The 11,949-nt window shown below is 47.3% G+C and overlaps 1 long non-coding RNA gene across 9 annotated transcripts; it reads left to right on the forward strand.

Moving 5' to 3' along the window:
- The first annotated feature begins 1,624 nt into the window (after window positions 1–1,624).
- LOC123157288 (uncharacterized) lies at window positions 1,625–5,958 on the forward strand. 9 transcript variants are annotated; one of them, XR_006478901.1, is made up of 8 exons: window positions 1,625–2,165; window positions 2,282–2,365; window positions 2,503–2,560; window positions 3,280–3,412; window positions 4,122–4,377; window positions 4,659–4,757; window positions 4,843–4,936; window positions 5,283–5,958. It is a non-coding gene; the product is annotated as an uncharacterized lncRNA (long non-coding RNA). The 9 variants fall into 9 exon arrangements; XR_006478902.1 differs by having other exon boundaries at window positions 4,664–4,757; XR_006478903.1 differs by having other exon boundaries at window positions 4,712–4,757.
- The last annotated feature ends 5,991 nt before the right edge of the window (window positions 5,959–11,949 follow it).

Below are 11,949 nucleotides of genomic sequence, written 5' to 3' on the forward strand. Positions count from 1 at the left end.
GTGAACTATTTTTCAAATTTGTGAACTTTTTTCAAAATGGTTGAAGGTTTCCTCCGAAATTGATGATCTTTTTCCATTTTTCATGAACCTATTTTCAGATTTTGTGGTTTTTTTGTGAATTTACTTTTTAAATAATTAACTCTAGGTCTATAATATATCTGTAGAGGAAGGGTTAAATGTACCTCGTTTCTGGTAGTTGACATGTTTAGCATCTCGGTCTGGTGGTTAGGGCATCACGTTGCTATACGTTAGGTGATGGGTTCAAATCCTAGTTTTTGCATCGTTATACTCCTCGATTGGGCCGGCCCGCTAGCTCCCTCTACGAGCGCTGTTAGCGCTAACCGGCGCTCGCAGCGCCGACTAGGAGCTCCCAACACGATCGCCCCAATATAAGCGTCCCATAGGCCATAGCCGCCATGAACCATCACAGGACAGACCCCTGCCAAAGGATACCAAGAACGAAACCTCGCTCGAGCACCGCCATGGCGGCGAAACCGGCAGCTGCAGGAAGAAGTGTGCTCTATGGCCTGGACGTGGTCAGCGGCGGGCGCGGCGACCGAGCAGAAGAGAAGGCAGCAGAGCTCGAAGCATCGGAGGGAGGTGGCCAGGTACAAGAAGAGAGACAAGGAATTCGAGGCTCTCGGCAAATACTTCACACTGTTCATGGTGCTGGCTACCGCGTTCGTGCTCGCGGCGCTCTACCTCCGCCATAGGAGCCCCCACGCAGCCCTTGTCTGCGTGATCATGGCGGCCTGGTGGATGCATGGCGTCGCCAAAGTGACCGCTCGTATTAGACGGGAATTCCGCTTCTTATGGGACGCGATGTTCAGGCTCGGTTATGATGAGGCGTGGGAATAAGAAGCAGCCACGGAAGCCAGCTTTGTGTCTTGTGAAGCAATAAGAGACCGTATTTGTGTGTGTTGAGTGGTTGAATTGAAACGTGTCTGCAATGTTCTACCAGTCTCTAGTTTTTAGGGCTTTTCCTCTTCTTTTGTTCTAGAAAAGCTAATAGTGGCGGCACATGTGTTCAAGAGACATGCTCTTGATGTAAGACATGGAATATAATGCCAACAAATACATCCATGATAATTGAACAATAATCGATGTCTCTTTCTCTACTACTTTTTTTTAAAAAGTAAGATTTCCATTTCACCTCTATCTCGTCCAACTTTTCTTATATACATTCCACTTTCCTTCTCCTCTTTGATTTTTTTCCTTCCATCTCTGATTTTTTTATCCCATCTATTCTCCCTAAAATAGAATCAATTGTCTCATATTTTATTAACTTACCAAAATAAAAACATATTTTGTTTCATAAGTCATTAAATTCTTAGCAAATACTAAGTGCTTAATAACAATAAAATAACAGGTAAATCATGACGATTGCATGTAAAAACTTGCTAAGATTTTAGCGCATTAATATAATAATGGACATGTAGCCACAGGCTAATCTACTAGAATGTTTACTCCCGTTGCAACCCACGGACAATTGTCTAGTCCTTCAAGTTACTAAGCTCCCACGATTTACAGCGATGTGGTTCATCGAGGTTTTATGTGGTGCCCGTGGCCCCACCTGTAAGGGGATGGATATTGGTTTTGACTTTTGAGTCGGTTTGACCACGCACGTCTGTTCCCTGCCCTCTCGAGCCTGCTCAACCTATCCGCCGCTTCCCTGAATCCCGATCCCCTCCTGTGTGCCCGCCGCTGCGAGCGTCCACCATCACGAGCGCCCCCGAACCCTCCATGCGCCGTAGCCCTGCCTCCGCCTTCCGCCGTGTCGCCGTCACCGGCATCGCGCCCGCCTCCTCTGTGACCCCGTGTAGCACCCCAGCTCCCCGTCCACCTTCGCTCCTCCCTGCCCCCGCCCCCCTGCGCCATTGTGCCGATTGTTGAGCCCCGCCTCTGCGGGTCGGTGTTGGTGTCGGGGATCCGTTCTGCACGCTGCTTGTTCGCCTTGGTTCGGTGTCGGGGAAGGATTTTTCCTTAACCTCCTCTGCACCGCCACTAATCCACTACCACGCCACCTGACCCATCTCTCTCTGTGTCCATGGTGAGGTAATGGTCGACGGTGGCGACGCGAGTGGCCTAAGCAGGCAGCGCGGAAGCTGACGAGGACGTGCTGCGGCAGTGCGCTGGACGGGGACGTCTAGTGCCTCCAGCGCTCGGTCAGTTTTGCGTTCCTCTTCACTTTGGTTGCTGCTCGTTGTTGTTGTTGTTGCTGCTTAATTCGTAGGGGAAATTGAACTGAACTGGGTTGGATTTGTGTGCGTGGCACAACTAGAGGAATATCAAGGGCCTCAAGGCGTTGTACAAGCTGTTTAACAAGATAATCAGTGCCATAAGGGATGACAAGCTGATTATTAAGGTAGGTGATTACTGAAGAGTGTTTGGTTCACAGCTAAATTTCGTATGTAGCCATTGTAGATTGTACCTGAGTATTATATTTAGGTATTGCAAATCATTCTGCGGCTGATGTGGTTCTGGTCTATTGGAATTGTTCAGGAGGAGTTTCAGTTGGAGCTGTTTAAGGCAGCAGGAGGATAGCATGTTCACTGACCGTGTAAGTCCGTGTTAATTTGAACGCAGTTTATTTCCGTGCACTGCTACTTGTCACAATATTACCGTTGCACATCTGGTATTAGTATGATCATGAACTTATTGTTATACGGACCTGATGAAAATCGATGAGATAATTGACTCCTAATTATTTTGTGAAAATATTACGAGCTATTCAGAATTCTGTTGACCCTTGCTTCAGATATTTGTGGATTATAATGCTACTCTGCCATGGATATGTTTGTGGGAGTCTTATTCCGCTATATTTTTGGACAAAACAAATCGCAATCGAATTTCGCTATAGATTTGGAGTATCCAATTCAGCTTATAGGCATGGTTTTCGAGTCATATGGGTTACCACTGTGTAATTTTTAGTAATTTTGAATTGGGATGTACCCTTTTTGTCTTGTCTCTCCACTAGATATCTTCATAAGTAACTATCGCTGGTTAATCATGGGAGGGGTATGTGTACCTGTTAACTACCTTCAATCCAGTATCAAGAAAACCTAATCAGACATTCGAACTTTTCAAGTATTCACCATCCAATTTTCTCTGTCATATGTGTTATTTCCCACATGTTTCCTTTTTGGTCTTGCTCAAGAACTTGGTGACTTCTATGCTTTCTAGCATCTAGCCTTAATGTATCTACAATTAGTGTTTATATGAAAAATACAATTTGTTGGCCCTGATGAATAACTGCTTGTCCTTTTATTGTGTATATAGTGATACAATTGTGTATTCAATGGAGCCTCACCAAATGTGCAGCTGGTCCTTAAGCGAACAATGGAGGAAGGACATCTCTGAATTTTGGTGGGAGCTAGGAGGTTGGTTCAGGTTGAAGTTGCTGTCAACTAAGGTTGTTTAGTAGCTTATTAGTAGACTTGGTCAACGTTGTTTTGGTTCCACCAGAGCGTGTGTAATTTGAATCCTGAGGGAGGATGAGGGGGTCTATTTTGTAAACTCTTCTTAATGCAACGATACACATCTCTCCTGCATATTCAAGATTAATAATAATGAGACCAATTCTCTAATCTGTTTCTACAATATACTTTTTTCATCAAATGAAACAATATATACTTTGAACTATCCAGGTGTAGCTTACCATCTTATCCTTGCAAAACTGTAAATTTGCTTGGATTCATAATAGGTTCTATTGAGCTAGGAATTTTTTTCAAAATTGTGTCATCTAGGATTTTGTTTTCTAGCTTTCTTGGAGATGAGAATAAAATGTTGTGGATTGTGTTCTTGCATACTGTTTTTTTTTTTTGTAATTCTTGTGGAAACCACAGCACACTGTCGTTATCTAATCAGATTATGTGCATTTTCCATATAAATGTTCTACTTGCCTCTTATGTGGCCCTGTTTAAATTCAGTTTTTCTGTTTCTGAGAGCACAATTTTGTTTCATGCTTGCGACTGGAAATAGAAAGAGAACCCAAATTTGTGTTGTTTAATTGTGTGCACAACACAATGTTTATTTGAAATGATGCTTTAATTTGGATTTATGGGGCACATCTGCATGGCATTTTAATTAGGAATATTGAATGTTATTTCCCTGTGGAGCAGAATTAGCAGATGGAGTGGCAAGTTCTCATCTTGTGATGGTGACGATGAGTACCAGAAGTTTGGGGAACACTGCATCGTACAATTCGCGGAACAATCCATTTTATACATCTTTGAATGACAGTCAATTTTGTCAATCTTACCTATAGAGTGCCATAGTCCATGGGAGATCACAGCGAGTACGTGTACTGGTTGCTCGAGATCGAGGAAGATGAGCAGAGAATTGGCATTCTTTATGGAGGCAAACAGCCGCCGAGAGGTTAGTTCTTGCTATCCATCTTTTGGATTAGCAACATGTGTGTTGATTAACTTGGGTATGATTTTGATTAGTTAAGTAAGAAGATCATATTAGCCTTTGCACTGTGATTTTGGACATCAAGTGCATCATTAGAGTTGTGCTCTTCAAACTGCTATTATGCACTATCAATTTAATGGTTTTTAGTTATTGATAAAACCTTAAATTTCCCACTGGGAGTGTGCACTATCCATTATTTCCATTAGTGATTTTACTTTAAATATCCCATACCACTGTGTTGTAAGGTCAGTGCAGATAGTGGTGTTTATCTCTGCATTGTTACGTCCTAAGTTTCCAGTGAACATCACCTTAAATCAGTGGAAATATTTTCTTTATTTGACAAGGTAAGGTTAATCCTCTAATTAAATGTTGCATTTGTCCCAAAGAGATGAGCAGAATAATTATATATTACAATACCAATGTGTGCAGAGAGATGTTTACATTAGCATAGAAAAATATGAAAAAGAGGGTGGAGGGAGAACAGAGCTATTCCAGGGACTGCAGCTAGGATTCGAAAGGGCCTGTAAGTTCCTATTTCATCCTAAAAGATTGGAGATATGGGTCCCTTCTAAACAAAAAAAGTAGGTGACCAAGATAGTGCGTTGTTGTCTACAAAAGTAAGGCATAGGCATAAACAAGTTGATAATGAGATAGCATGGTAGTTGTTGACGTATTACGTGTTGATACTTTATGTTTATTTTTGTTGCAGTATCAACAATCCCTCACATCATGTAGAAAAAAGATCCCATCATATTCTTTGTTTGCTTCCTGTGAAATAGAGTACTATACTTAGGTGTTACCGAAATTCTAATATTGTACTCTACTTAGTAAAATTAACTTAGTATTGGTTCTTTGTGTATTTCACACAGCGTCCTCTGCAACTCAAATTCAGGCAATACATTTGTCGTGTCAAGTTATATTGGAAGAGGTGGTAGAGCATCTAGGAGGGCTGCCACCCATTTACAATTCGAGCCAACGATACGGAGAATGGCAAGCGTGCACGGCTGCGCGTATACCCAATCTTATTGAATCGTATTGAACCTGGCAGATTAGATGAAGCATCTATATATAGCCAGAGACCTTCAACCACTCCTAAAGCTGCTGAAGAGAAAACAACAGAGAGCCTCATAGCTTCTTTGTGCAGCAAAAAGGAATTTGAGATCAATGATATACACGCTACATGTACAGCAACATGACATAGTTGCATCTGCAAGAAAATAGATCCTCAAAGGAAAGGGAAAATGTGACGATGAGTACCAGAACTATATCACACCAATGGTGCCGACGTACCTCCCTCATACGCGGTCTCCGACATCATCTTGCACTATCTCAAGCAGTGTTGCTAGGAAGGAGCTGAATGGAAGTGAATTAGCTTTTCACTTCTTGCCGTGTATTGCTACTATGATTTTCACCTTTTTGCTAGCTGTTGGTTGGTCTGTAAAGTATATATACTCTCTTTCCATCAACAACACAACATGAACCATATAGAACCATTGATTCACTTGGCCCAAGCCATTATATATATCATACCTTTGGAGCATTTCATTCCATGATAACATGTATGAATCATACATAGAGCTAACGATTAGTCCTGTTGTTACTTCAGTTAGACTGAAGCTATTACCAGGGCAATACTATGTAAGATAAGTAAGTGACTTGTACACATCAAGCCAGCCGATCGTAATAAACCACGTATAAATTAAATTAAGTACTTAACTCATGAATGAAGAACGGGCGCAAATTAAATTAAGTACTTAACTCATGAATGAAGAACGGGCGCGGCAAGGCGCGCGTCATGCTCTAGTAAGTTAGATACACCCAAGATTGGACATGACTAAGTATTTTACGAGAAGGTACAAACTCAGGGCATTTTGTATAGCCGAGATATGTTTTCTCACAAGATATTTTTATCCTTTTTGTAGATCTAACCTCCTATTTGTTCCATTCTATTCTTCCCTTCTACTTTAATCATAGAAAAAAAAAGCAGAGCTCCCGCTGTTAAACCACACTCATGTACATTTGTGTAACAGTCTGATGTAACTAAGTCTAGTCCTAGATTGTAGGATCCACTAACGCTCATGGCCTGCGTGCCTTGTTTCTAGCAATGTTAGCTCACTCCCTGCGGGGATATATGCTGTACTTTGTAATATTGTTGGGCAGTGAATACAATTGAGCTCTCCAACTTGGTATCAGACACCAGGCGCATCATGGCCACCAACTCCTCCTCCAACGCCACCACGAGCTCCGCCACCTCCCCCGGATCCCTTTCTTCCTCCTCGACAGCGCCTGCTACGGCCACCGCGCCGGCCCCCTTCCTCTTCGGCACCTCTCCCTCTCTTCTCAGCGGCTCTTCCCCCGCCGACTCGGGCTCTCAATTCGCCCCTCTGTTCACCTCCGGCGTCACCACCGCCCTGCCGGCACCCGCCCCGCGCCTCCCTATCTTCCAAGATCACATCACCAACCACATAAAATTCCTTCTTAACCCCGCCGATCACAACTATCACAAATGGAAGACTTTCTTCCTCATGGTTCTCGTCCGATACGACGTCTCCTTCCTCATCGACCAGCCGCCGCCACCCAACGCCTCCTCCACCTACCTCGAGCTCGACGCTCACGTCGTCCTATGGATCTATGCCACCCTCTCGGACACCATGTGTGATCATGTCGTCGGCGCCACCACCACCTTCGCCCTCTGGCACAAGATCCGTGACTACTTTCTCGCCAATCGTGCCGCCCGCTTCATGATTCTCAATCGCCAGTACCGCAATCTCAAGCAGGGTGATCTCTCGGTCTCCGAATACGCTCGCCGAATGAAGCTCCTTACCGATGACCTCGCCGATATCGATCGCGCCGTCACCGAGGTGGATCTCACCACCCAGTTTCTCCACGGCCTCGACAAGCGCCTCGACACGATCCGGGTCGTGCTTGGCAATCAGGATCTCCCCTTCGACACCGTCCTTTCCTGCGTCGTCCTGGCTGAGGAGTCACAGGAGCAGCGCGCAGCTGAGGAGAGCGCCTCTGCCTTCGCCTTGCCTGGCGGCGGCGCCTCTGGTGCCGGCTCTAGCACTGGGGGCCGTACCCCGAGCGATCGTGTGGATCGCCCCCCTGCCGGTGCGCAGGATGCTCCCCCACCGCCACCGCATCCTGGTCGTGGGCGTGGCGACCGCGATGGTGGTGATCGCGGTGACCGTGGCGATCGTGGAGGCCGCAGACGCGGTCGTGGGCGTGGCGACCACAACGGCCGTGGTCATCCCTCCCCACATCTGGCGTCGCCCTTCACCGGCTACTTCGCACCCTACGGGATGGCCCTTCCCTCACCGCGCTCTGGCTGGATCCTCCCGAACGCCGCCGACGTGCTCGGTCCGCGCCCCGGGTCGCATGCGCAGGCTTACCCGCTGTTGCCTGCCCCGACGCCACACGCTCCGTTCTATCCGCCTGCTCCATCGTCATGGGAACATGCTGCTATGCTCAATGCCGCCTACAGCAATGGTGGCTTCCCGGCCGCCGCCGCCCCCGAGTGGTACTTCGACAGTGGTGCTTCCTCCCACGTGACCGGCAACCCAGGCATCCTTTCCAAGTCTAGTTATTCTTTAAAGCATGTCCCATCTAGCATACTTGTCGGCAATGGCCACCACTTACCTGTCACCGCCACTGGTTCTGTTACACTTTCACCTCATGATTTTCGCCTCACCGACGTTCTTGTCTCTCCCAATGTTGTCACCAGTTTAATTTCTGTTCGCCGTTTTACTAAAGACAATTCTTGCTCCATTGAGTTTTACCCTTACGGTTTTCTTGTGAAGGATCTTCGCACTCGGAGGGTTCTCATGATCTCCGTTAGCAACGGCGACCTCTATCCTTTCCACGGCAACAACTACACTCCACCGCCGGCGCTCACCGTCTCCCCGTCGGACTTGTGGCATCGGCGCCTTGGGCACCCCGGAGCTCACTCCTTGTCTACATTAGCCAACGACTTCATTAGCTCATGTAATAAAAGTGCTCACCCTCCATGTAATGCTTGTCAGCTCGGACGCCAAGCACGTCTCCCTTTTTCTTCTTCCTTTAGTAAAACATTTGCACCTTTTGATTTAATACATTGTGATTTGTGGACCTCTCCCGTTGTAAGCTTCTCTGGTTTTCAATATTATCTCGTGGTGCTTGATGATTTCACACACTACTCTTGGACATTTCCCCTACAAAACAAATCGGACACCTCTTCTACCTTACAACGCTTCTTCACGTTCATCCACACACAATACAATGTCATCATCAAAGCAATGCAATGTGACAACGGCGGCGAGTTCATCAATTCCTCCCTCCGCTCCTTCTTCTCTAACAACGGCATAGCATGTTGGTTCTCCTGCCCACACACCTCTCCCCAAAATGGCAAGGTCGAACGTCTCATTCGAACTACAAATGATGTCATTTGTTCACTCCTTTTTCAAGCATGTCTTACCCCCCATTCTGGGTTGAGGCCCTCCACACCGCCACCTATCTCCTAAATCGCCGTCCCTCCCGTGCCATCCACGATCACACACCCTACTACCTGGTTCATGGGACACATCCCACTTATGATCATCTTCGTGTATTTGGGTGCTTATGCTTCCCCAACACATCCGCCACCATGCCTCATAAACTCTCCCCTCGCTCGACCCGGTGCATCTTCTTAGGCTATCCGCTCGAACATAAGGGGTACCGGTGCTATGATTTATCCACGCGCCGTGTCATTGTCTCTAGGCATGTTGTTTTTGACGAAACTACATTTCCCTACGAACCGGCCACACCACCAGCTACACAACCCCCCTCCGCACCTGATCCGCTAGCTGCGAACCAATCCCCACCAGATCCCTCGGATCTGCCGCCCCCGCCTACGTCGTACTGGCCACCCCACCCACCCACTCCAGCGCCACGCGCTTCTCCCGCATGCAACCAATCCCCAGCCGGCCCCGCCCCCACTACCGGTCAACTGCGTACCAGCCCGCACGGATCCCACAGCCCGACCGCATCTTCCTCGCCTGCTGCACCCGCCTCTCCACCACTTAATCCACCCGCACCCCCCTCGCCTTCCGCGCCTGTCGCCCCTGCCCCACCTGCCGTAGATTCCTCCTGCCGTGTCGCCAGCCCCACCACATCTACCTTGGGATCCGAGGCATGCACGCCCACTCCTCCTCCACCACGTCTGCCCCGCCATGCACAGCCGGCTGAACCCCCACGTAACTCGCACCAAATGACCACCAGGGCTAAACGAGGGTATTGCATGCCCCGACGACTTTTTCTCGCTGATTCTACTTCCACATCCCTCCCCCCTCTCCCTCCCACGTACAAGTCTGCACTAAAAGACCCAAATTGGCGGCAAGCAATGCAAGATGAGTACCATGCTTTAATCCATAACTCCACTTGGTCTTTGGTGCCTAAGCCTGCAGGTGTAAACGTTGTCATGGGGAAGTGGATCTTTCGCCACAAGTTCAACACGGATGGCTCCTTGGCTCGTTATAAAGCTCGGTGGGTTGTCCGGGGATTTACTCAACAAGAGGGTGTGGACTACGACGAGACCTTCAGTCCGGTTGTCAAGCCGGCCACAATTCGTGTTGTGCTCAGCCTTACCACCTCTCACTCGTGGCCCATTCATCAACTGGATGTCAAGAATGCATTTCTTCATGGTGATCTCAAGGAAACAGTGTACTGCTCTCAACCGGCCGGTTTTGTTGATGCATCTCACCCGGATCATGTGTGCCTTCTCAACAAGTCACTCTATGGCTTGAAACAAGCCCCTTGGACGTGGTTCCTCTGGTTCAAGAACTTCTTGCCCTCCATTGGGGTTTGTGCCTCCAAGAGTGATTCCTCTTTGTTCATCCGCCACATTGGATCCAACATTGCCTACCTTCTAGTGTATGTCGATGATATCATCCTTACGACCAACACTCCTGCCACCCTACACTCCATCATTGCTTCACTCAAACAGGAGTTCTCCATGTCGGATCTTGGTGAGTTGCATCATTTTCTTGGCATAAATGTTACTCCCAACTCCTCCGGCTTGTTTCTCTGCCAGCAACAGTACACCCTCGAGATTCTAGACCGCGCCAACATGCTTCATTGCAAACCATTGTCCACTCCTGTTGACACCTCGACCAAGCTCTCTCTTCACGATGGTCACATTCTCTCCAACCCTACATACTACTGTAGCTTGGCTAGCACACTTCAATACCTCACCCTCACCCGCCCGGACATCTCCTATGCCGTCCAACAAGTTTGCCTCTTTATGCATGAGCCGCGTGACACTCGTATGCAACTGGTCAAACGGATACTACGATATCTCCAAGGCACTTCACACTATGGCATTCAGCTCTACGAGTCACCATCTCATGACCTCATTGCCTATACTGACGCTGATTGGGCAGGTTGCCTGGACACCCGCAAGTCCACTTCGGGGTTTTGTGTCTTCCTTGGCAACAACATTATTTCTTGGTCATCTAAAAGGCAGCCTACCGTGTCACGATCAAGTGCTAAAGCTGAATACAGGGGTGTTGCAAATTGTGTTGCTGAATCTTGCTGGCTTCGGCAGCTCTTGCACGATCTCAAGTGTCCGCCGACCCGTGCCACTGTGGTGTATTGTGACAATGTTAGTGCCACCTATCTCGCCTCCAACCCAGTACAACACCAACGGACGAAACATATCGAGATTGATCTACATTTCGTCCGAGATCGTGTGGCTCTTGGCGAGGCTCGTGTGCTTCATGTTCCTTCGAGCTCACAATTTGCTGACTTGTTCACCAAAGGCCTTCCTTCTCAAGTGTTCCATGAGTTTCGTGCCAGCCTGAACATCCTACCGCACGGAGTTCCGGCTGAGGGGGGTGTTAAACCACACTCATCTCTACTCCTAATGTCTCAGTTGGTAGTCTGCGTTCCAGGTTTATTTTCGTCCCACCATTTTCGTTCGGTTTTTTTCGTCCTCCCTCCCACCTCCCAATTTCGTTGGTTTTTTTCGTCGGTTTTTTATTCGCCCCCTTCCACTGGCAGGACAAACCTAACGTTTATTTGGTAACACAATGAATTCACATATGGTGATTGATTTATTCTTTGGTAACCCAACTAACGAATGGTAATCAATCTTTAAATACCAAAACCAAACGTACAAGGCAAGAATCAATTCTTTTTTTCTGACCGATTATTTTTCGTCCCCCCTCCCACCTGCCTTTTCGCTTCACCGCCCACATAAACCCATCGGATTAGTTACCATATAAAAAATTTAATCACAATCAATCAAGCATTGATGGGATATTTCCTTACATTGATGTGATTCATTTCTTATCATGAATCATACACGTCAAAAAAAGGTACGACGTGCGAGGATCATGGGCACATGCCCTACAAATCCGAAAATGCCTATAAAAATTAAATCAGAATCAATCAAGCATTGATGGTATATTTTAATTGCTTTGATGGGATTTTTGTACACGGTACCATTAACGCGATCCTCCCATCGCTGCCCTCCTCACGAGCATGGACGGCCGATCCTCTCGACGCCTGCCCTCATGTGTC

This window comes from Triticum aestivum, chromosome 7B, assembly GCF_018294505.1.
Source record: "Triticum aestivum cultivar Chinese Spring chromosome 7B, IWGSC CS RefSeq v2.1, whole genome shotgun sequence".
NCBI lineage: Eukaryota > Viridiplantae > Streptophyta > Magnoliopsida > Poales > Poaceae > Triticum > Triticum aestivum.